Source organism: Prionailurus bengalensis, chromosome E4, assembly GCF_016509475.1.
Source record: "Prionailurus bengalensis isolate Pbe53 chromosome E4, Fcat_Pben_1.1_paternal_pri, whole genome shotgun sequence".
Taxonomy (NCBI): Eukaryota; Metazoa; Chordata; class Mammalia; order Carnivora; family Felidae; genus Prionailurus; species Prionailurus bengalensis.
Window position 1 is genome coordinate 56,156,314 of NC_057360.1, and position 24,237 is coordinate 56,180,550.

The 24,237-nt window shown below is 37.6% G+C and overlaps 1 long non-coding RNA gene across 1 annotated transcript in view; it reads right to left on the bottom strand.

The window, feature by feature from the left end:
* Positions 1-24,237, bottom strand: part of LOC122475772 — a 91,408-nt gene that overhangs the window by 45,676 nt on the left and 21,495 nt on the right. The window lies entirely within an intron of this gene.

Below are 24,237 nucleotides of genomic sequence, written 5' to 3' on the forward strand. Positions count from 1 at the left end.
TCCATCCTACAAGAGCAATTATCAGATCTACTAATATTCTTACTTGTGATAATAGAATCTACTCTAGTTACTTTAAGAAGAAAGGGTTTTATGGGGCGCCTGGGTGGCGCAGTCGGTTAAGCGTCCGACTTCAGCCAGGTCACGATCTCGCGGTCCGTGAGTTCGAGCCCCGCATCGGGCTCTGGGCTGATGGCTCGGAGCCTGGACCCTGTTTCCGATTCTGTGTCTCCCTCTCTCTCTGCCCCTCCCCCGTTCATGCTCTGTCTCTCTCTGTCCCAAAAATAAATAAAAAACGTTGAAAAAAACAATTTAAAAAATAAAAAGAAGAAAGGGTTTTATTATGAGATTTGGGTGGCTCACAGAATCATCAAGAGGCCAAGGAAACAGATTTTAGGCTAAGTTCCAGGACCGACTCCCAGAATCACACTCCCAACTGGCCCACCCAGGAAGCTGACGCCTTTGCCAAAATAAGGAAGCTAGAGATTCAGGAAGCTGCTATTAACAGCTCTGCCACAGAACATTCTAAGAAATGGAGGCATCACATCCATTAGTTTTCTCTACATAATTCAGTTCCAAACTGAAGTCTTCCCCCAGATGCATCTGACTTCTCAAAACCAAATTAAATGGTTTTTCCCAGCAGAAAGGGAATCTACTGTGGAAAGTAGAATTAACTGCAGGAACTCTACAAGTGTAGAAATGGTATTCCAAAGTTTGTGGGTAGTTGATGCCCCTGTACTAAGAAAGTCATCACAACATTTAACTTTTTGCATCCTGAAGCATTCTTAAATGCTATTCCCTTTTTGTTAAATACCTTGAAATAAAACACAGAAATCCCAAGATCTTCCTGTAAGCATCATGGGTGCTTCAAAATCAATGATAGCAAATTTTTTTAGTTTCACTTGAAGTATTCATTCTCCCTTGGAGCTGTGTTTATTTTCTGGTTTTGTGCGGGTAGCAAAGTAGATTTTGATGGAAATATTTGAGTCAGAGACTCCATGCAGAGACTTCACCTCTGAAAGTAAATAGAATTGTTTTTTATCATTTTGTGAATTGAGAGTGTTTTTAAGTGTTTAAATGAAGTAGGGGACAAAATATTTGTCCACAGTGTGAAGTGGAAATAGAACTGCCAATACCCTTTAATTAAATTATGTATGCCTACAGCAAAAAGGGCAAAAAGATGTCAGATGTGACATGCTTACCAACACTGCCTTACATTCACTAGCACATAACTATGATCAATAATAATAATAATAATAGTAATAATAACAAAGAAAAAAAAAACAAAGAAAAGACCATTTGACTTAGTTTACACAAAGCTACCTGACTTTTGGGATGGATGCTAATTAAAGAAATAGACAAAATTCAGTCAAACTTGACAACTATATACAGCAGTATGGGTTTCCTTTAAACAAAAAGGGAGGTGGCTTGAAATTAATACTGGGCTTAGCTCATCGCCTCTCTCTTGTGTGAATTATCTAGTACAAATACAATGCATGTGAAGAACTTCTAGGAGTCCATTATCACTTGCTTTTGGAATCTCTGCATGTGCTCTTGATGAAAACTTTCCAAATCATTTCACGAAACTTAATCTGCCCAAGCTTCCTTTCCAGTGGAATGTTTTCCTTGCCTTATTGAATCACCTGGTCAAGACTTCGAAGTACCCAAAAACCTTTATTGTCGGTAACCTTAGTCTCGCTATCTGGGAACATAGTGAGCTCCTTTGCTCTTGCCTATGGAACCAAGATCTTTTATACAGCTACCTTGTCCCTCACTCCAGATGTATTACCTGATTTCATTCATGCTGAGAAGAAAATAACTGACAGCGTAAGGGTCATTATTTTACCAGAAACTAACAGAGCCAAGTCTTTAAAAAAAAATGGTGGTCCAGAGTATCACCCAATAAATAAAAGGATTTTAATATGGGTTTAGGAGAAATATGGGTACACACACATACAAGAATATATCTCTCCATTTATATGTGAAGCTGAATGTGTAGGCAAAAGAACACATGTAATGCAATTGCATTTTCAGAAAGTCTTAAGCTACACCTTTTTAAGAACTAATAATCCATAAAGGAATAAATTGGCATTTTCCCATTTCTAACTCCCATTGTCTAGGACTCAACTCAAACCATTACTACACAGCTTATAATAAGGCTAAAGCCTCCTGATGGGGTTCAAAGTTTCCAGGCCTTCCATATCACCTCCAGAGTCATCTTTAAAAAATAAATGTTACATTTGGTTACTTCTCAAAATTCTACAAAGGCTCCCAGTTACCCAATGGATAAAGCCCAGATATATCATGATGACATAGCAAACTCTTTAATCAATATAATCACAGCCTATTCAACCCCTACTCAGCCAAAGATTTTAAAATATTTTTACTCCAAAGACTCAGCACTGACCAAGTTTGGAATTAGTCCTGCATGAACCAGTTATACCTTTTGTGGGGGGATCACACCCTTAGGAACTAGTCTTGCTGCCTTAAGACTGGTAACTGGTATATCCTAATATAACCTTCAGCATGCACAAGCCCACCAAGGTTCAGCCTTCTCACTGACCTTCCAATATTTATCTCTTCTTTTTTACTGTGTTTAGACTTTAATTTCCTTGTTTACCTGTCACTGCTACCACCAGGACTCCAACACTATCCTGAAGGCCTACCTACTTAGATAGGTCTATAGAACCCATAACCCCAGGGCAAAAGCCATATGACTGGAGGTTCACCACTGGCTGGAGATATGACCCATGTTAGATAGTCACCTACAAAACACTTTGTTATCACCACCACCTTGAGACTCCTGTTGCCATGTTCTGTTCAATAGGCTAGATTCTTTTTTTTCTTTAATTTTTTAATGTTTATTTTTTGAGAGAGAGAGAGAGAAAGAGTGTGAGCAGGGGAGGGTCAGAGAGAAAGGGAGACACAGAATCCAAAGCAGGCTCCAAGCTCTGAGCTGTCAGCACAGAGCCCAATGTGGGACTTGAACTCATGAACCATGAGATCATGACCTGAGCCAAAGTCAGATGCTTAACCAACTGAGCACCCAGGTGCCCATTTATAGGCTAGGTTCTCTAGCACGTCACTGCCAACCCAGATAGCACCAAATGAGTCTTCTGAAGCCAACATCATGGTTCAATTCCTGAATCCTGGCCCTATCTGTTCCAGGATTACCCCATCTTTACTAGTTTGTACCTAAGAGGTCGCAACACGCATTTGGCACATCCCATCTAAGTTATGGCTCCACACTGTATCCCCTGATTCTTGAATGCAACATGATGCCCTTTTTACATCAGTCCTAGCCCATGTTATTTGCTCTTCTCAGGCTTTCTTTACCTTTTTCCAACCATCTAACTTTTACCAACATTTCAAATGCCATGCGTATGAAGTCTTCATTAAAACCCTAAAACTTGCTCCCACTTGGCATATGCCTTGATTATGGAACTTCTCAGATTGCATTGTAATTTTTTGTTCTCACATATGTTTACCCCAAAAACACTGAGACCTCCTTAAGCACTAGCTTAGTCCTTAACAGCTCCTTCCTCACTCACAGCTGAGACCATATGTGCCCTATAAAAATGTCCCTGGGGCTACTCCAACATTTCATGGAGTATGTCCAGGATCCACTCCCACTCTTTTGTCCAAATCCCATTTTAGTCTAGTGCTCACTTGCTCGTATCCAAATGCCTTATTCGTGGACAAATGGTGGATTCTGCCCCTCTGCCTTGCCCCTTAAGGTTGAGCCCTTAAAGGTTGGCTTTTGATTTTGGTTCCATCCTTGGACCTACTCGAGAAACTTGCTCTTACATCCACTGGCCAGAAACACTCCAGTCTGTGTCCAGCCTGGCCTGTACAGACCCTAACATAGGTCCTGTTTGTGCAGACAGAGACTTTGAACAAAATAAATAAACATACTTGAGATTTGTGAAGCTTTTCCTAATGAAAAAGAACAAAGCCTTCCCCTTCATAAAGAGTAGTTATTGATTTATGTCTTAAAAAGTAGGATGATAAGGGGTGCCTGGGTGGCTCAGTCAGTTAGGTGGCCAAATTCGGCTCAGGTCATGATCTCGTAGTTTGTGGGTTCGAGCCCGTGTCGGGCTCTGTGCTGGCAGATCAGAGCCTGGAGCCTGCTTCGGATTCTGTCTCTCTCTCTCTCTCTCTCTCTCTCTCTCTCTGCCCCTCCCCCTGCTTGCTCTCTGTCTCTTTCTCAAATAATAAACATTAAAAAGAATTTTTAAAAAAGTAGGATAAGATAGATATCTGCTCTGCAACCTATGATTTCAAGCCAAGCGAAGGGCTTTAGAACTTGGACAGATGAAACCCAAAGTGACAAAGGGTAAAAATGAAGACAATTTCAGGTATTAATATATTAATGTGAAAAAGACCATAATATGAATAGTCATGGAAATACTGTAATTATCACTTCATCCCTCATACTTCCCACCCCTTCATACTGACCTTTCTACATTCCTCAAACATGTCATGGCTTTCTCATGCTATTGAGCCTACTATAAACATCTCAAAAGAGTCTGGCTTCTACAGTTTTCCCCCTGATCATATAATTTTCATCTTTCATATTTCAGGTAAATATCATCTTTCCTTGGAATACATTTTTACTTCCTTATTGCACACAGTACTCTTCTCATTAAAGACATTTCTTCTTAATTTGTTGAAAACTCCTATTAGACTTTAAACTCAGTTAGGATAGGGATTGTGAGTCCAGATACCAGAGTATCTGGTACAGGGTGTGGCATTTAGTTCACGGTCAATAAATATTTGTTGAGTGAATGAACGGACAACAATCATTACTATCTCTTAAGTATGATGTGGCTGGTCACAGGAGGAATGACAGCATGTGTACAGATGGAGCTCAAGAGGCTGGATGTGTTTACTTTCGAGGAGGAACAATGGGAAAGTGGGGGAGAACAGACAAGGACTATGGATCCAGTGAGACACTGAGAAGAGACCTTGATGACTGGTAGATGTCATGGTCAGAAGAAAGTGTTGGTATCAAAAGACATAGCTGAGATCAGAGAAGATACTGGTAGATGAGAACACATTCATAAAGAACCTTTGATTAGGCAATGTTTATTAATAGAGGCAGGTAGTGAACCTCAGAGGTGTCTTTGGGAAAGCAACTAGTGAATAGTAACAAAGCTAGAGAGTCAGTACAACATTTCAATTATTTCATTAGAAGCCCACAGGTGTGATACAGAAAGGTTGGGGAATCACACCGTTCAGCAATGTCTGCATACCGTCACAGGAGGGGGCCAGGCAAATACCCCACTGTAAGAATCATGCCACAAAATAATGATTTGGTGTCAGGAGGAAGTTAGAAGTCCAGTTACTAGCGTTATATGGAGACAGCAGCATGGAAACTCATCTTCTGGCTTTTCCTCTTTCCTTGGTCAGTAGATACTACACACAGAAGCCTCAGCTCTCTTTAAAATCAGATTCCATTACTTTCCTAGCTAAAGGCCTTTAAAGGCTACCCATTACACCTAAAACAAAGTCCAAAAACTTATCATGGCTAAAAGGACCCTACTTGATCTGGCTACTGCTGGCTTCTCTAACTTTACCTTGTAATATACTTTTTCCTACAAACTCAGCTCCAGTCATTCTATCTTCCTCCTCTCCTCAAACACATCAAGTCTGTCCCAGCCTCAGGGCCTTTTAGATATTCTGTTTTCTCTACATGAAATCTTTTTTCCTTCATATATTTAGATGACTTCAAGTCAAGTCTTTAGGCAAATGTCATCTTCTCAGAGAAATCTAGCTAAACTAAGGATCATGGCACTACCTATTTTACTGCTTATCCCCCTAGCGTGCTCAATTGTTATGGTCCTTAGCATCTCTTAACATCATACTATGTGTCTATTTTATATCTGTTCTCTCAGTAGAACATAAGCCAGTGAGGGTACAGGCCTTGTCTACCTAGATGATTATTCTGTCTTCAGTGCCTTGTACATTGTAGGTACTCAATAAGTATTTAGTAAACAAGATAAAAATTTTCCTGCTTTTTCCATTGCCAATTTGGTTGTTTTCCATTTCTTCCAATGCTGCATCTGGAATGGAGTAATCAGAATTTTTTTTTTAAACTCCACACTTTAAAGGGATTCTAGGGGATAATAGCATCCTAAATCCAAATTGTCACACAAATCCATCTCAAAGTCTATTAGATAAAAAAAAAAAAAAAAAAGAAAAGCACAAATAAATCCACATGCAAGCTATGCTTTCAAACATAATAGGAGACAACAAAGACCATGAATTTGAAATCCCTATAAATAGAAAAATAAACTTGAAATTCCAACTGAACTTCTACCAGAGCTCCTATCACAGCTGCCAGGCTCTTGGTCTAAATACTAGCAGCAGGAGGTTTTATGAGACCTTGTAGAAAAGACAAGGGGACAAAGGTAAAACACAGGGAAAGAAAATCATTACCATAAAAAGAACAACTATCACTATGTACTAAACTGCAGGTCTGGATTTGGCTCCAACTGTAGGAAGGCATCTTAAAAGCGAGCAAGACCCAGAGGCATCAGTCCTGGACACGCAATGCTTCTAGGGCATAAGGACACAAAGACACAGGGTTGGTACCTTTGTACGAGTGACAGTAAGGGAAAAAGAAGGAAGGAAGAGGAAAATCAAGAATTCCAGAAAACGGGGACACCTGGGTGGCTCAGTCGGTTAAGCGTCCATCTCTTGATTTTTGGCTCAGGTCATGGTATCATGGTTCATGAGATCAAGCCCTGCGTCCAGCTCTTTGCTGGCAGTGTGGGATTCTCTCATCACCCTCTGTCTCTTCCCCTCCCCAGCTCACTCTCTCTTTCTCTCAAAATAAATAAGTAAACTTAAAAAAAAAAGGATTCTCTAAAACAAAAACAAGTCACAAAACACGCTAACCTCTACCCATTCCTACCACCAACAATATCTATTAAAGAAATTAGGCTTCGCTCTTCCAAGAGAAAGGTTGTTACTAAACTAGAACTTCTATCTACAATATTATTATAAGTAGAAAAAGGCAGTCAAACTCCATATAAAGCTACTTTTTGAAGAAAGCAGAAGTTGAGAAACACATTACTTTACCGAATGAAAATTTCTAAAACAAACAAATATGAATAATTATAATACAAACTGAATTAAATAAATGAAAACAAGCAATTAAGGACTTAAAACAATTGGAAATTTTAAAAGTAATGTCAAAATGGATAAAAATGTCAGGGAAAATAAAATGTCAGTTGACCGACACCTTAAGAGATATTAAAGTGAAAAACAAAACATTTCAGAAATTTAAAATAAAATTTTCAAGGTACCAGAGGAAGATCTGAATGAAATCTGAATGAAAATATAGCAAGGGACACAGAAGAAAAGCAAAACAAAGACAAGAGAATGAAAATGAAATAAAGTACAAAGTAAAAATAACTCAGTTATAAAGTGTTGAGCTGAAAGAATAAAGATTGAACATACATGTAACAAAAGCATGAACACAGTTAACATTTAATGCAATAATGTCAGAAAACTTTCCAGAAATAAGAGAGAACCTAAATCTATGTATTGAAAGGCTTAACCATGAGAATATCAGGAATAATTACCCAGAATGATCTATCTTTGAGACAGTGTAGTTATATAGTAAAACTAGACAACTTTAAAGGAAAAAACTTCTCAGGACCTTCAGGTAAAAGAAACAAATCATAAGGGCAATAAAATTAGATTGGTATAAGGCTTCTCTAAAGCAACATCAAAGCATAATAATAGGGACACAGCATTCTTAAGAAATTCAAGAAGAGATGATGTGAACTGAAGATTTTTTTACGTACAAAAGAACTTTTCCAGTTTCACAGAGATAGAAAAACAGTTTTAAATATGTAAGAGCTAACGTAATATTGTATTTACAAACTCTTTCTGAGCAATAATAAGAGAAGGAGCTTCAACTAACCAAAAGATGATTGGAGAAACTTTGGCAAAAGGACTCAAAGTGAACATCTAATATGTAAAATTGAAGATTTAGAATGAAATCAAGGATGAGTCTATGAGTCCCAGAAGAGTAAGAGACTGTTATATGTCCCTATAAAGTAGAAAAGAGAATATGATCATTAATTTTTCCATAAATACTGGAGGGAGTAAAAAGATCTAACTTAAAATTTATAAACCAGACAGAAAACAATAAAAGGGGAATTAAAGGCATTATTAAAGGTATGGATACAAAACTATTAGGACAACAAAACAAAAATGCTTTTTAGAAAGAGATTTTTTAAGAGAGACAAAAGAGACATCGATCATCAAGAAACATAGTATAATATAATGCATGTTAAATTAAAGTAAAATTATACTATATGATAAGAGTTGATGCCAAACAATTTCAGTAGAATCAATAAATATGAAAAAGATTAATTCATCTACTAAGAGAAAAATGTTTTCAAGTTGACTTATTAAGTAAAACTGAACTCTATGTACATAAAAGTGCACTTAATCCAAAAGGCCAAGGGATGAGAAAATTATAAAAGATGCAAGGAGAGATAGAAAGATAGACACACGCCACAGGAGATCTTACTAGATCACTACCAGGACATGGCAGGTCGGGTGAACACAAAATAAGACATGTAAACATCATAATTAATAAGGTAGATTTTATGATACATAAAGAATATATCTTCTTCTATGCCTCAATAATACAGATACCTCCTTCTTCTTAATGGCACAGGGAATATGTAAAAAACTGAGCATGTATTAGATGACAAAGAAAACATCTATAAATTCATAAAAAATCATATCACTAGTAACACTAATCATATTGAAATAAAAACATTGGAAACAAATTCAAAGTCAAAGGACATTCACCTTGAAATTTTAAAACCTACCAGGAAGGGAAATACAAACAGAAATTATAAAATTTCTGAAAAACAATGAGGATAAAATTACAATATAAAAAGTGATGAGAGCAAAATGTCTCACCTTAAACACGTATAACAACAGAATAGAAGAATAAACATAAATAAAATAAACTCTTTTTTAAAAGTTTATTTATTTATTTGGAGAGAGAGATGGTAGGGGAGGGGCAGAGAGGAAGAGAGAGAATCCCAAGTAGGATCCATGATGTCAATGCAGAGCCTGACATGGGGCTTGATACCACGACCACAAGATCATGATCTGAGCGGAAACCAAGAGTCTGACGCTTAACTGACTAAGTCACACAGGTTCCTCAAATGAAATAAACTCTTGTGGCACCTGGGTGGCTCAGTCGGTTCAGCGTCTGACTTCGGCTCAGGTCACGATCTCACAGTACATGAGTTCAAGCCCCTCATCAGGCTCTGTGCTGACAGCTCAGAGCCTGGAACCTGCTTTGGATTCTGTGTCTCCCTCTATCTCTGCCCCTCCCCCACTCATGCTCTGTCTCAAAAGTAAATGAACATTAAAAGTTTTTTAAAAAATAAAAATAAACACACAGAAATAGCCAAGAAAACATTAAAAAGATAGATGATGAAGAAATAGCTGTACCAGACCTTAGAACATACTACAAAGCCTTTTTAACAGTGCTGTCCAATACAGTAGTCATTAGCCACATGTGACTAAATGGAAATTGTCTATATCCACACTGTCCAAAATGGTAGCCACTGGGGCCAGATGGGGCTAAATGAACACTTAAAAGATAGCCAATGTAACTAAAGAACTGGATTTTTAATTTCATTTAATTAAACTAAATTTAAATTTAAATAGCCACATGTGGCTAATGACTACCATATTAAATAAGGATAGTTTTATAAGTAAGTATGGTACTGGTACATGAATTAACAGACCAATTAAGTGGATCATCATGTCTAGAAATAGGTTTGCTCATATAAAATGAATCCAATATTTCATATATATATGTACATATATACGTATATTACATACATATATATATACAGTAAAAGCTTGGATTGCAAGGAAGTTGTTCTGCGAATGTGCCACAAGACGGACAAAAATTTCTAATAAATTTTAACTTGATAAATGAGTGATGTCTTGCAATATGAGTAGTACCTGATGCCAAACATCACATGATCACAACTGAGCCAGTTGTTCTCTCTCTCTCTCTCTCTCTCTCTCTCTCTCTCTCTCTCTGCAGGATTGTGGGTGAACATCTCCCATGCACAGATGCTCAGATGCTCAGCAGAGATCAGTGATTTTTCAGAATGTTGGAAGGTGCCCACAACTGGCACTAGTATATTTTTTGTCACTTCAAAGCACCTATGGACAGTCCTTTGCTTTTCCATCCAAGAGTGAGCCTGGGAATGCTTTGCTTCATTCTAGGTCAGGCTGCCTGCAGACCCTTTCCTCTGCTGCCTTATTGCCAGTTACATTCAATACAGTCTATGAGAAGAGTTTATTAATCCTGTGCTGTAGTCAACATCTGTTAGTGATAGTGAAATTTGTCCTACACAATAACCCTCCTCTCTCTTGTCTCCCTCACACCAGCCACAAAGGTTTTCAAAGGCAAGTGCAGGTTAATTTGTTTATTTTTCTTTATATTTTGTAGTCTCTTTATTGTTTTGTATTATATTACCATATTATAATCATTTTTATATGAATATTTTTTGTTTGTGGAATGAATCAGCTGAGTTTCCATTATTTCTTATGGGGAAATTCACTTCGATATACAAGTGCTTTGGATGACAAGCATGTTTCTGCAACAAATTATGCTCACAAACCAAGGTTTTACTGCATATGAAAATTTGATATGTGAAAGCATTATCTCAAATCAATGGGCAAAGAAGAACTCTGTAAAAAATGGTGCTGAAACAAGTAGATAGTCATTCGGCAAAATGTAAAATGAGATTTATTCCTTACACCATAATCAAGAATGAACTGCAAATGTATCAGTGATCTAAATGTAACAACTGAAGCCATACAAGTATTAGATGGAAACATGGATGAATTCCTCTTTATTAACCTTGGGATAGAGGAAAACTTTCCTATTTTCAAAATCCAGATTCAATACAACACTGATAAATTTGACTATATAAAAATTTAAAAAAAACTTTTAAATAGGAAATCAAAATATCATCATAACCAAATGAAAGACAAATGACAGAAAAACATCAGAGGAAATATCATTTGCAAAAAGATTAGAGTAAAATATTAATATCCATCATATATATAAAGCTTTGAAAAATTGAGAAAGAGGGGTGCCTGGGTGGCTCAGTCGGTTAAGCATCCGACCATGGCTCAGGTCATGATATCAAGGTTCGTGAGTTCAAGCCCCGCGTCAGGCTCTCTGCTGACAGCTTGGAGCCTGGAGCCTGCTTCAGATTCTGTGTCTCCCTCTCTCTCTAACCCTCCCCCATTCATACTCTGTCTCTCTGTCTCTCTCTGTCTCTGTCTGTCTGTCTCTCTCAAAAATAAATAATAAAAACATTAAAAAAAGAAAAATTGAGAAAGAAAAGATTTTATAATCTATGGGAAATGAGCCAAACTATAAAAACATAACTGACCAAAAAGTGGCTTTTAAATGCATGAAATATGTTCCATTTTACTTATATGAAGAGAAATACACATTAAACCTCACTGTGATAACTTTTTTCAGCCATTGTACTGACAAAAAAAAACCTCAAAGGCTTACAATACATTGTTGGCAAGACCTGCTCACATACTGCTGATGGGAACGCAAAATGTCACAACTCTTGGGGGATGGAAGGGATTTGGCAATATTTAACGAAATTCTATATGTAGTTGTCTTTTGACACAGTAATTCCATTTTCTGGAATTTACCCTGAACAACATGAAAATATATGCAAGAGGTTATTCATTGCTTCATTATTTGTAATTGCAAAATATTGGAAACTACCTAAATGTTCAAACATAGGAGACTGGTTGAATATACTATGTTATATGCACACAGTGTAGCAGTTTAGTTTCATGTAGTTGCGAAATAGAGTGAGGAAGACCTCAGTGAGGCAATAAGGAGTTACTTCCAGAATATATTAAGTGAAAAGAGCAGAGTGTAAAAGCATATACTGTATCAATTGTACATTTCCCATATTTGACCATTCTAGCGTGACTATATGAGAAATATTTTTATTCATAGGAAACCCACAGAATATTAAAGAATGAAAGGGAATGATGTATGTAACCTACTGAGAAGTGGTTCAGAAAAGGTAGTGAGAAAGAGAAAGAAAAAAGAAAGGCAAATGTAACATAGTGTTAAAATTGGTGAATCTGGGTGATCTAAAGAAGTGCAGAGGAGAATCCGAATGACGTCTCTTGAGCACTCCCAGAACACCCTCTGTTAGCTTTCATCTCTGTTCATACACTGATTGTGAGTTGCTTAATTCCCATTCACCTTTGTACTCCCTTATTCCAGCAGGATGTGATAAATAGGAAGCTCTCAACTAAAGCATGAATGAATTAATGAATAATAAAGAGATTAGAAGACAGAGGTTATGTGGATTGATTTCTCGAGGGAGGATATCTCAGAGAAGGTAAAATATCTTAAAAATTGCCAAAACTGGAGAAAAAACAGAGTGAATATGGGCAATGAGGACAACTTAGCCAAGGCACAGAGGCAGGTGTGAATCCATAGGGCTGAAGACAGGGCCATTATGATAGAAGGCCTTGGAACAGAATTAGTGGGAAACACATTTAAAGAGCTGATGAAGAGAATCAGACCACAGAGACACTACAAATGGAGGCAAGAAGTTTGGGGAGACACCAGACATTCCCATAGGGTTCTTGGGTAATAATACATAGCTCTTTCTGTTGACCTATTCACGCTGGGGAAAATGGGCCAGTGGTGAAAACCCTCTGTTTCCCTCTCTGACATTGGTCACTGATTGGGCTTAGACTTCCCAGTTGCTCAGATCTTCCTTCTGAATTTTAAGACGAGAATCTACACAGATGGCAGCTTGGTTTCACCTCACCATTACATGGCCACAGGAAAATGTCACCATGTTGCGTTGTGTTTTGTTTTCTTTTCTTTGTTTATCCACCGCCCAAACCACATTGTTTCATGCTCAGAGAGTTTTTGTTCTGATAAGACAGTATGAAAAAAGAAAAAAAAAGATAATCTTAAATAGGTTTTAACTTTAAAGGACAGAAAACAAGAATTTCATCTCCCGTGATTAACTAGGCACAGTTTATGCTCCATGAAGTGCCAAACAAAGCTTAGCCTAAAAAATGTTGAATGCTTCAAGCTGTACAAGCATTTGTTTCCTTGAATGGGCAGAAGTGATTACCATGAACACGGACGAAACTTTAATTGAGGGATGTGCACAGCTGCCTTAGTTACGTAAGGGTTACCAGGTCCACAATTTTTTTTCAGTAATTTTATTTTTTCCTGGAAAGATCAATATTAAACCATGGTGGGTGTATGTCTATGGAAGATTCAACACATAAGAATATAATTATCAGATACAGATAGTGACCAGATTGACTTTAGCACCACATGACAAAGAGCAGAATGGGGAACCACTTAGAACTAAGAGACCAACCCTTTCCCCTGCAGGCCCAGCCAGGGAAGAAAGAACACAAGTGAAATTCAGAAAAAGAAATGGTCAGTCATTCTTTCATTTGATGTGTATGTATTATCATAAGAAGATGTTTATTTTTAAACATATCTATTCTAAACTTGTCTATATCCTCAAATTATTTATAAGTACCTCTTTCAAAATTCCCATACACTCAGTTGTCTACATGCCGATGTACTTGTAAATTACTTTAGTTAAATAACTCCTCATTCAAAAAATAGTTATTAAATATCTAAGAAGTGCCAAATACTACTCTGTGCACTGGGGATATAAGCAGAGAAAAAAAGTCAAAGACACAATCTCTGCCCTCAGGAGCTTACATTCCAGTAGGGAGTGATAAATCTGAAGGATGTATCTAAATATAAAATATGGTGTCCTGGTGATTGCATAGAGTGTGGAGAAAAATGAAGCATGGGGAAGATAGGAAGAGTTGAGGCAGCTGCAGTTTTAATTAAGGTTTTCAGAAAAGTCTCACTGAGAAGGTACTTGAGCAAAAACTTGAGGGATGTGATGGATGAGCCATGTAGACAACAGAGGAAAAGTGTGGGGAAAGAAAGGAGAGAGTGCCCAACACTCACCAGGTGATTTCTCAGAGAGCAAGGATGTGGGCCTAGGGCAGGGAGGGCTAGCGGAAGGGTGATGGAAAGAGTCAGCAAGGAGCCAAGCATGAGCCTTGGCCATTTCAGGTAAGGATGTTGGCTTTTATGCATAATAAACTGAGAAGCTAAGAAAGGATTCTGAGGTAAAAGAATGACAGCCTGACTTAGGTTTTAGAAAGTCACTCTGGTGGCAATGTAGAGAACAGATCACAGGGAAGGAAATCAGGGGCAAGGAGACCAGTACGAAGGTTACTAAATAATCCATAAAGGAGACAGTGCTATCTAGGTAAACGGACCTGCAGTAAAGTGGATGCATTTTGAAAGTAGAGAATTTTTTTTATGTTTATTCATTTATTTTGAGAGAGAGAAAGAGAGAGAGAGAGAGAGAGAGAGAGAGAGAACAAGCAGGGGATGAAGAGAGAAAGAGGGAAAAAGAGAATCCCAGGCAGGCTCCACACTGTCAACACAGGGTCCAATGTGGGGCTCGATCCCACAAACTGTGAGATCATGACCTGAGCTGAAATCAAGAGTTGGACGCTTAACTGACTGAGCCACCCAGGCTCCCCATCAGAGAATTGTTTTAAATCAATTTGCTTTCCTCTTAGAAGAAATCTTTACATTGAGGGAATAGGTGTTTTTTATGAAGGTCTGAAAGGAAGGAATGTGTGGACATAGAACAAACAAAACAAAAAAAAAAAAAGTCTCAGGCTGCCTAAAAGACACAACATGGAAAATCTAGAAGGGAAAGAAGGATACAGAGAAGTAGGAGCACTTCAAAGGGAAATGGGCCACTTTGTAGTTTTTCTTAGGGACTGTGTGAGAGAAATACCTGTTAGGCCACTGGGCTTTTCCCCAGTCCTTGGCTGTTAGTGCTCCATCTGAACCCCAGCTTAATGCCTCTGGGAGAGCAAAACTAAGTCTATCTCTGGGAGCTCTTATTAAAGTAACCAGGGAAAGAGTAAAAGGAGAGAGAACTGAAGACAAAAACAAAGAAGAAATCCAGGGAAAAGAAATAGAAGGAGGAGAGAGAAAGGAAAGAAAACCTTCAGGAAGAAAACAAAGACAGGCATGGACACTCTTCTAACAGGGTCACAAGCACTGGCCCCGGCTGCCACTCTGTGACACTCCTAGTCCCAGCGGCAAACATCTGATGGAAAGCACACAAGAGTATGGTTGAGCAGGGTGAAAAGATTTCTGCCTACCCTGATCTGACAAACTTTGTGCATCTAGGGGACAGACTGGTTATATTTCAAATATAATCATTGGCTTTTTCTGTAATAGCAGAATAAAGACTCAAATGCTTTATACCATCACTGCATTAACTCAAATTGTTTTAATTCCCTTTGATTGTACTGTTATTTTCAGCTAGAGATGTGGAAAATCATTGACTATAGAAATCAGAACTGGATGAGATTCAAACCAAAACTTCATTGGAACCTGGTTAACCTGATCAATTTAGACAGCTAAACTAGATAATTCAAGCTTCCAAGTGGATTTTATTGGATCAAGAAATCATACAAAAATGAGTAATCCAGTTTGGCTGTCGGAATTGATCAAGCAAATCAGATAATTGCAAAATCTCTCCCTTATTTGTGCTATGTAGATACAGTTCAACTGTAGAAAGGTAGCTTTGAGAAATCCTAATGGGATTACATTGGCCGCGGACTTTTAAATTCTCAGCTCTTCTCCTAGCGACTTGTTTGAATAGAAATATGGTTTGCAATCCAGCACTGAGGACAAATGGTGCTGGAGTGTTTATTATTATTTTGTGGGCTCTTTCAGCTTTTTATCACAGTTCATGTCCCTGTCATGATCCGAACGTCAGGTTGCTAGGTCATTACTTTTCTTCCTCCTCTTCTTGACACACATCTGGAAGCTCACCAGCCCTTTTTCTATCCAACCTCTGAGTAGGCCTATTTAGAAAGTCAGTGCCAAGCAGCAATTCTGAGTAACAGCCCTTCTCCCCACTCTGGAATTTCTCCCCTTCCCCTCCCCCAGCACAAACTTTGAACTCCTCTACCTGGCTCTACTTTGGGACTGACACAAGGGAGAGACCGCAAGGCAATGCAAAACAGCGTCACGAACAATGGTGCCTCTACACATCTGACTACATTATACTTGCTCCTTCTACCACCCCATCTCTATCTCTCATGAGTCATAGACCCTAAATCCCATTTGTTTTCCCCTCCCCATTATATAAGTAGTTGCCCTGTAAAATAACCAGCACAACAGTGCTTAATAAGTGCCAGGTACTGTGTTAGCCACAATATACGTATTATATATATTATATATATTAATTATATATTTAATCATTTAATCCCCATTCAAGTACTATGCACTTGACAAGTACTAAGAAGCTATTTTTGGCCACCATTTATAAATGAGGGAACAGAAGTACCACTAAGTAACTTGCTCAAGGTCACACTGCTCACAAGTAGGAACTCAAGGCCAGGTGATCTGGCTGCAAAGCCCATGTTTGTAACTGCTCTCCCTCAACTACATCTCAGCAGAGCCTACTACAGCTATGTGCACATCTCCTGGCCTAGCAAACGACAGAGTGGTTTTCTCTGCTGGTTTCTCTCCAGGAGGACAATAGACCTTCTCCACAGCATGCAGGGAACTTGGAGATTGCCTCTCTTCCCAAGGCCCAGGAGTCATAAGTGTACCCCATGGGGCTGTGAGGGCAGAATCAGGAGTAGTGCTGATATTGCTGGAGCCCCTGCTCCCCCTGAATTCCCCCTTCCTCTGTTCTCAAAGGCCGTGGAACCATTGGAGGCACTAATGAGCAACTGTAAAGTGCTTAATTCTCATTCCCATGGCCAAGAGTCACAGGTTAATGTGAGGCTGGAGATTCTGAGGTGTAGCTAAAAGGAAGCTTACAGGGCTGAAGATTAACTCAACTGTACTTTCTAAGGTGCCAGGCACTAGACCAGCTGTTGGTGTTCTCAGTACCCCTGTCTGTTTCATTCCATGACAATCATTAGCCTTTTCTTCTTTTACTCACCTTGTTTTATTCACTTATTCATTTGGCTTTTATTAAGTACTTATTGGGTATCATGAGATAATGTGCTGAGTTGGAGGATACAAAGTTAAAATATAATCTCTGGACTGCAGTTCCTCATATCAACTGAAGAGCCATTGCATGGTGACTCATACCATACTTGATATCCTTTTTTTGTGGTAATGCGTGTCTCTTTGTTCATACAGGCTCAAAAAAGTAACTCCCTGAGAACCAAACCCTTGACCATTAAGAAACCCTTTTAATACTAAACTGCAGCCAATACTTGCATAGTTTATCAGTTTAGGGCTTTCATTTCTTTGACTCTTGCAGAATTCTCCACTTACAAATTTTGCTGTTGTTGGATCAGAAGAGAGGATAGAGGGTATGTCAATATACATGTCTTAGTAATTGTTCCAAATCAGCTTCTTAGCAGAATCAGTTTGAGAAATTAATCTTTGAAGTCTTGATTTCCTCATTTGTAAAACTGGATAAGAATGTCTAATTTGAAGATTATAGTGAAGATTAAATGAAATCATTGTGTATAAGATGCCTATATAATAGATACTAAAATGGCAGTGGAGAAAGAGGAAAGGAAGTGGGGAGGAGAATTTATACCGTGTGATTTTTGCAGGCATAAACATACAGCAATAGAGTAAACCTCTATGACCAGTGAAGGACCAGGATGATGACTTTCTAAAATAAACAATGGGTTTTTTGGTTGTTTTTAAACTTCGGAGAACTTTGTATTGAAGTGCAGGAAACTTTTCTATATTTTAAGTTCTTTAATTATATTCGCTCTTGGCTTTCTTTTTTCTCTTAGCCTAAACCCAATTCCCACCACATTATTTGGAATGATATTTTCTGTAGTCATTGTTCTCCCAATTCTCTTATGGGAATACAGTGCTTTATTTTACATGTGGTGCTTTTTTTTCTCTTCACTTAAAAATATCTCTGGGACAAGAGATGAGCCCACATATTTCTGCTTTTTAATAAAAAGTCATTTCATAAAGCCATAGTGACAAGTAGATTGAGAAAACGCAAGATTCCTGGTTTCAAAGCCCACTTTTATATTACGTAAAAAGTATTTGAGGCCAAGAAACCACACAGAAAATGGGAAAGAGACATAAATATATTTTATCCGACTCTTAGGAAAATATACATAAGATGACTAAATATGAGTTCAATAGCCGGCTCAGAATACAATAGGAATAATTACAGAGCTGGCTTTGAAAGATAGACAAAAGCATCCTGATCTGGTTTCCTGGGGCTCATGGAAAGCTTACTGTAAGAGACAAAATATATTTAAGAAACTGCTAAAGATCCAGCAATTGAAAATGTTTCAAGTTAAAACCAACCAGTGTTAAGAATAATACAGGCCACTACAGTAAAGTGGGGAGAGGGTATAAAATTTTTACATGCAAAAAGTCTTCAAAAAATTATAGAAATCTAGTACAAGGGGCTTGGAGGCGCCATATGTAAAAATAAGTGGAAGTGAGGCCAGAGATTTTAGCTTTAGCAATGACCACAGGATTATATGCCAAACCACAGGAAAATATTTCAGTGGAAAATAATGGGCTCTTGAAATATATTTTCAGAATAAAGGAGAAAAGGTAAAAGCTGTTCTCCTGAAAAATATAGTGAGAAATTGAAGATGAGGGAGAAGAAATGACATGAATAGTAGTAACCCCAGAGGTTTTTACTTCTTTGAGGAGTACCAAGAGAAGGGGAGCAGGCCAACACTGGGAACCCATTGCCTGGAATAACCGGGAAATGTTTTCAAGTGAGATAGTAGAAATCAAAACCGCAGTGAAGGGGCGCCTGGGTGGCTCAGTCGGTTAAGCGTCCGACTTCAGCTCAGGTCACGATCTCACGGTCTGTGAGTTCGAGCCCCGCGTCGGGCTCCGGGCTGATGGCTCAGAGCCTGGAGCCTGTTTCCGATTCTGTGTCTCCCTCTCTCTCTGCCCCTCCCCCGTTCATGCTCTGTCTCTCTCTGTCTCAAAAATAAATAAAACATTAAAAAAAATTAAAAAAAAAAAAAAAAACCGCAGTGAAAAGGCAAAAAAACTGATAAGGTGAAATATACACCGGGTCTTAATAATATATCATTATTATCAGATTGATAGCATACTCTTCCACTATATCAAAACCTTTTGTAGTAAAGGGATCGTATAAAAAGATCAATAAAACAACTCTTTAAAACAATAAAGCAAACATATACCATATGTTTTAAAGGAAATGAAGAAAAAATAGTTAAGATGTAAGTCTGTTTAGGTCTCTTTTGCTAGATTAGATTAGTAAGAATTCAAAACAGAGGTAAACATTATGTTTCTAAAGGTTGGGAATTTAAAAGCAAAGGAGCCCAGGCAGTACGTACTGAAGATCTGGCAGCTTTCTGGTTAATTTGTTTAATATGCATAGCCTCCAAATCTTTTTTTAACTTGTACTAGTAAAAATTATCTTTCTATAATATTTAACTATGTATTGCCAAGTTTCCACTTTGTGCTTTATGAATATAGCATAAGATATTTCAGCAGTATGTGTACCAATAAATTATGAAATGGAATGCATATTACACAAATATACATTAAATTCTATGGACATGATGAAGAATAGACAGAAAATACTCACACATCTAAACCCTTTCCATATATATCAACTTACTTATTCCTTACAAAAAGGCTGTAAGGTAAATTCTGTTAGCATCCCCATCTTATAAGTAAGAACATAAAGGTTCCAAGATTAGACTGAATTGCCCAAAATTGCAGAGCCAGTAGCTTTTATTTGAATCTAGGTTGTCTGGTGTCCATGGTCTCCTACCTACTGTTATTCAGCCATCAAATAAACAGGGAGATACATACACTTATAAAATCTCTCTGTTCAAAGCATGAAAGCCATGGGATGAGGGCAAAGGAAGGTATATCTAATTGTGTGGTAAGAGTGAGGGAGGGTTAGGAAAGTCTTTGAAAGTTAAGTAGGAATTCATTTAGGTAAGGACAAGGACATTTCTTGCAGGCATAAACATGGCAGGAGAGAACACACATTTGGAGAATGGGAGATTACAAATAATTAAATGTTACTAGTATACAAACAAAAGCATGTAAATTAACTTTTTTGTTTTGCAAACTCGCTGCAAAGTGAGTTGTCCTATGCAAATTTATCCTTTTAATCTGAAGCCAAAAATGTATTCCCTTCAAGTGAAGCAGACTTTCACATTAACTCTAAGAGATTATAACTGATTGGTGTCCTGGAGGTAGATTAAATTTCATCAGGATAGCTGATCACTTCAAATTCCAAATATTTTGATTTTACCAAAAAGTAAAGAGATTAAATATTTGGCCAGTCTAAACTGCACAGAGACAGAAATTTCAAAAATCCAGGTTTCTTTTATATTCTATCTATGTAATCCAGCCTTAAAAATATTCTATCTGCCTACTGAACACCGTTCTCTTTGTTTCCATTAGCATGTATGTTCTTATAATCTGTTTTTAAGTTATTTGGTCATTTAAAAAATACCATATTATGGTCTATTTTCTCACAGAATCTTTAATGAAATAAATATGAATACAAATACAGACAGCAATATAATGAACTAACTCTACATTATTAAAATGGATTAGACTGCTAACTCCTAAATCCGTTAGTCTCTCATAGAGACTCAAAATCATTGGGGTCTTTTTTTCTTTACTTCTTAAACAATGATTCATATTCTCAATGAAATACTTTTCTTGAAATGCTTTAGAATTCCCTCTAAAAAGAGTTTATATTTAATGTTCTAGTGTATAACTGGTGTCCCAAATAAACAGAGCTGGACAATGAGTTTTGAGACTGATTCCAAATTAGTTTTGACCCAACTTCATGAAAAGCATGGAATGAGGACAGAGGAAGGCATAGCAAACTGCATGAGGGGAAGGAGAGAGGGTTAGGAACTTGTGTCATTTCTGCCCATGCTTTTTTGGGGTAATAGACTCTTCTCCACTTTAGAAGAGTTGCTTTATGAAGAAATTCTATAAAATTGCTTTAAGCTGTATAGTAAAAAACACCAATCTTCTGAGTTTATAATTTAGCATGGACTAAACTGAAGTCATGTACACTCCATGAGAGCATGATATATGTCTGTTTTACTTATATTTTACATTTGCCTGCCCAAAACATCTGTGGACACTACTTTAAACAATACTAAATACTGATGCATAAATCAAAATAGTTCATATACTTGAAAGAATTTAAATTCAATATATTGTATAACTTTAACTTCGCCATTCCACAATTTAGCTTCTTTGTAATTGGTCCAAATTCCCTATAGTTTTTTTTTTTTAAGTTTATTTAATTATTTTGAGAAAGAAAGAGAGAGAGAACACATGGAGGGGGAGAGAGAGAGAAAGAGAGAGAGAGAGAGAGAGAGAGAGTATCCTAAGTAGGTTCAGTGCTGCCAGGGCAAAGCTTGACTCAGGGCTCGACCCAACAAACTGCGAGATCATGACCTGAGCCAAAATCAAGAGTCCCTGTAGTTTTTAATAAATTTGAATTATGTCTAACTATGGCATCATTAGTTGAGATAAATTTCATTACTTGGTATTAATATAATGAGCAAGATTAGTAAATTCATTGCAATATATTATACTTATTTATGGATCTGTCACATCACATAAAAATGTAAGTTTAATACAACAGAGAAAATACACCATTAAAGGAGAATAAACTGGAACAGACTCACTAGAAAATGTTAAACTTTTTTGGTGGATTTTGGTTTTGTTAAATTCTTAAATATGTTTGGCCTAACACATTTCCCTTTAATTCCCTTAATATACCCTGTGGATTTCCAAAGAAATGTGAACCGTATGTTTCTGATTCATTTATACTTAACTCATCAACATGTTTGGTAAAAATGATTTGAAGCACAAAGCCCCATGAACAGTTTTTTGTGGGCTCTTTTATTTTAGTTAGTAAACAACTGGAATCTGAACCCAGAAATCTCGGGGCTTCATTTAACACTCAAATTCCATAAAGAATGACAGAGTTCTTAACTGGGTCAGGCACACTTTGCCTTTGACGGCACCTCGTTCCAAATCTTGCAGCTGAGAAGAATTATTTTGATAGTTTACTCTATTTCTTGTCACTTGTATTTTAGAGAATATAAACCTTTGATGGTGCAAAACGTGTCTGAGTCAAGACTAGATGACACCCCATCAGCTGTTTGCTTACTCAGGCCTAGGTAAGTGCAGTAAGTGCCCAGAGACCCTGCTCTTCAGCTGGAGTCCGAAAGGAAGGTTTTTCTCTCTCAGTAGTAAATTAAGAGTAGCAAGCAGTGTAATTCTGTAATCTGCCATGACCCACCCACTACAACTTGTTTATTTATGTGGAAAGAGAAAAAGAAATTTTTACCTGACCTTCTCCAGGATGTGGGGGAACAAGCATAAAATTATCTATTCAATGACTCTTTTCACCAACCTATTTACTCCTCAGTTTTCTAGTCTAACCCCAGCATCTTTGAGAAAGCATAGGAACACATCCATTCTCTTTCTCTACTTGGGAAAACATACACTAAAGTCTAGGTCTGAGTATTTAATAAAAAATGTGTAGTCCCAACATTCTGACTAGTTGCTCTCTGCCATTAGCTTATCACCCCGTGGGGTTTTATTTTTCTCTCTAAAATGGCTGACATCTTGTTTTTTGGAAATTAGCAACCACACCTCCTGTTCCTCCTCCTTCTTCACGGGCATTCCTCCAAGAGCTGTCAGATCCCAGTTACCCTGTGGTTTGTATTTATAAAGACCTTAACACTCTGTAAAACATTAGAGATAATCTGCTTACACTGATGTGTACTTTCCCTCCACCTACCCCCACTACCCCTCATTACCCAACCCCACACCTTCTCTGTTTCTTCTAAGGACTCCTTTGGAAACAAGATCTTAGGTCTAGAGGCATTCCTTTCCTTCTGCTACTCATTGCAAATTAGAAATAAGAATCCTCTGGCTTTGAGATATATGTGATTTCTGTAGAAGAAACTTAAAAACAGAGGATTAGCATGCCAAAATCAGAATAATCCGAAGGAAATGCCTAAGGAGAAGAACAGCTCCCTTTCATCAACTCGCTCTGGGATTAGAGGTAGATGAAGCAGATATGTGTGGTATTTGAAGGAAAAGAAATGTGCTTTTCAACACAGAGCATAAAATCTACCTTCTAAATTTCAGAAGCAAAAGTCCTGATCTTTTATCAAACTACAGGGGTTTAACTTATCGGGGGAAAAAATACAGTGAAAGAAAACTGTGGGGAAATAGGTCCTGAGCCACTGATTTAGAAACATTTCTGGACTGAGGTATTATAGAAAACAAGGCATTAGATGGAAGTGTGTGACCTGTCACTTATAATCATTAAGGACTTTTTTATTCCCCTGTTTGTATAAATTATTCTGCCTTATGAAGGTACAAAGTCTGCATGGCCTCACTCTCCAGGGGGGAAGGAAGAAATTCCTAGGACTTCTATATGCTTTTTTACTTTCAACCTCATCTTCTAAAGCTCTCTCTGAAAATATATTATACAATGTGAACAACACACTAGTTGTGTAGCACATATGTAGATTTTACAGATAAATACACAGATATTGAATGAACAGCCTCAATATGTCCTTTATTTTGTTTTGTTTGACTAGTGGGGATGCATAATCAAAATATGTTTGGAGCTGACTGACATAGAAGTGAATCCTGGACTGGTCATTCTGGAGCTGGGGCATAGGTCCAGACCTGTTACCACGTAGCTGCTTTCCCCTGGACAACTCACTTATGTCTCAGAATCTCCATGTAAAATCTCAATATTAAATTAGATACTGCCTGAGGCCCCTATTGGCAAAATGCTAGTCATGTGTTGTACACACGTTTGCTAAAACCAATAACTTGAAATTCATAGTGACTTGCAACCAAACAGGTTGTAAGGGTGAACAAGATTGTCACCAAGTATAACAGTAAAAAAAACAAATTGAAATCTATTCTCACTTTTATAACGAGGACACCAGTCAAAGCTCCAGTCTACTCTACTAAATGCTTATATGTTGGATACAACTCCATCTCCTTCTCAGGACTTGCCTGGTGGTAAGTTTATGGGCATAACTTATGCACACAGCATAAGAAAAGTTCTTAATGGTCAT